The 2,338-nt window shown below is 51.4% G+C and overlaps 1 protein-coding gene across 1 annotated transcript in view; it reads left to right on the plus strand.

Moving 5' to 3' along the window:
• Positions 1–2,338, plus strand: part of RETREG1 (reticulophagy regulator 1) — a 128,335-nt gene that overhangs the window by 123,408 nt on the left and 2,589 nt on the right. The gene's annotated exons all lie outside the window — the stretch shown is intronic.

A 2,338-nucleotide genomic window follows, 5' to 3' on the forward strand; every position in this document is an offset into this window, starting at 1 on the left:
GTGGAGTATGATGACGAAACCATGGAGCTGGTCCTACCTTCTGGTGAGTGCGCATGTCCAAAGAAGGCAGCTTGCTGCCATGTGGGTTTGGGGCAGGTCCGGTCCCTGGTCAGTCACCCTCCCTCCTTCCTTCCTCGCTGAGGGCGTGGAAAGGTGGCTGACACCGAGGTGAACCCGGTGCTGCCCGATGTGAGTCCGCACACTGGCTTTGCTCTCTTCTCTAGTTCCTCCTCTCCCTTTGCATTTAAATGTGGAGCTGCTTTTCCATTTTCTGGTCTCACCTAAACTGTGTGTGATAATCTTGTCCTTATTCTTTGACCTGACAGCCTTTGCTTCCTTATAAATAAGGGTGAATTAAAAAGAATTTCAACAGAATCTTAGACACCTCATTACACAAACATATCAAAATGTGAAGCTGTTGCTTGTCAGCATGTCCTCCGTGTCAGTCTGTCCCTGCTTGAAGGCCAAGTTTCCATCTCTCAAACCCTTCCCTGAAGCATTCTGACCACATCAGTTTGCACCACCTCAAAATGGCCGTTGCAGCATCCCTAAGAGACTCAAATCATCCACATTCCTTTTAAAAGTTCTTTAGAGTTTGGAGATAGAAAGAAACCTGGAGGGCAGATGGGCAGGGTTAGGATTATAGGGCGGCTGGGGTAAGATTTTCCCAATGAGATTTTCATAAGACAGCCCTATTACCCATCTGCCCTGACCCCTGAAGAATGAGCAGGTACACAGAGGAAGAAACACCCTAGCCACCTTTCAGACTCTTCAAGTTGCTCCTCCAGTAGATCTCTCACTCCTTCAGGTCCTCATTAGCTACAGACATTTGCAAGCTTTTGCTAAAATCAGTGCCTTCCTCTCACCATTTTCTTCCTTGAACCGTGCAGGGCCTCTTTCCCCACCTCCACTGACTTATGACTTGACTGTGGGCTTGCGGGCCACAGCCCTGACCATCACATGTTGTAAAGACATCAGAATGGCATGGCAGTTAAAATTAGACAATTGTTTGTGAACGAATGATTGACTTAGTTTTACCAGCTCCTTCCAGATGAGCTACTGCTGTAAGGAGGTCAGCTCACAGCAACCATCCTTTTTAATTCTAGTTCTAGGGTGAGTGCAGAATTCAGCAAGCTCTATAGCCAGGTTCCTCAGCCCTGGCCTGTGACACGTGGACATGTCCTATGCATTGTCGCATGGGGAGCCAGTGGCCTCTGCCCATTAGGTAGGTGCCAGGAGCAGCCCTCCATGTGTCACACCCGAAATCTCCCCAGTAACCACATGTCCTGGGGGCAGGGGAGGGGCTAACCCAGAAGGTAATGGAAGCAAAGGACCTGCACCACTTGTAGCTGTTCATTGTCTTTGTGTGGAAACAAGTTCAAGGCCCGGCTCTCCAGGCCCCTCCCCACATTGCATTGAGTGTTAGGTGAGCCAACCCTCGAAGCAAATTAGCTTCCCTCTAACTGTTAATGCAGGTTAGCCAGGCAGCCCCTGGCGGCAGTTTCCCCGCCTGTGGACGTCCTCACGAGTTGCCCTGTCTGCGCTGTTATCACTCATCTCTTCTCCGTGCCCTCCTTGCATTCGTCTTTCCTTTGGAGTTGCCCTGTCTGCGCTGTTATCACTCATCTCTTCTCCGTGCCCTCCTTGCATTCGTCTTTCCTTTGGGGTGAATCCTTGACCATTTGGTCTCACAGTCCATTGTTCGAGGAAGCTTATCACTCATGTGCGAGGGTTATATTTTAAGCCAAACTTGTCTGGCGGTCAGGTGACCTATAAAACCCAAAGGGAATCTTAGCGCATAGTAGGGGGGGAGGGGGGCATGTGGTCGTTACCCCTGTCTGTGCAGGAAGTCTGGGGCTTGGCTCTGCCTTTCGCTCTCTCACTGCTCTGGGACTGCGCTTCCTGCAGGGCGGCATCCCCCAGGCTGAGTTTTTAGCTTCAGAGACTTGCTGCTCCTTTCGTTGTCAATCTCTCTTTTGGGCTTCCTTTATCACCCGCCTTACTTGCTGTCTTCTCGTTCGTCAGCAGGTGGCAGCAGAATGCTGGCCAGCCTGGCACAGCTCCCCCCCTGCTGCGGGAAGCCCATGCTTTAGAGCCACGTTTCCCAAAGTGGGGGAGCCAGAGCAATTAAAAGGGGCTGTACCTGCCCTTTATCCTTTGCTAGGGGATGCAGAGTAACATTTTTGTTTTGTTCTTCCCGGAAAGGGGTGCAGTAGGCCACCTCACTTTGGGAGGCTGTGGTTGGAGCCCCACCTTGCAAACTGATCTACTTACTGTGTCCTTCTGGCTCCCCCCGCAGGTGCCAGAGTGGGCCACCGCTCCTTGCTGAGGTACTACA

The sequence above is a fragment of the Echinops telfairi genome, unplaced genomic scaffold (genome assembly GCF_000313985.2).
Source record: "Echinops telfairi isolate 266 unplaced genomic scaffold, ASM31398v2 ScPeMD7_7469;HRSCAF=8507_1, whole genome shotgun sequence".
NCBI classification, from domain to species: Eukaryota; Metazoa; Chordata; class Mammalia; order Afrosoricida; family Tenrecidae; genus Echinops; species Echinops telfairi.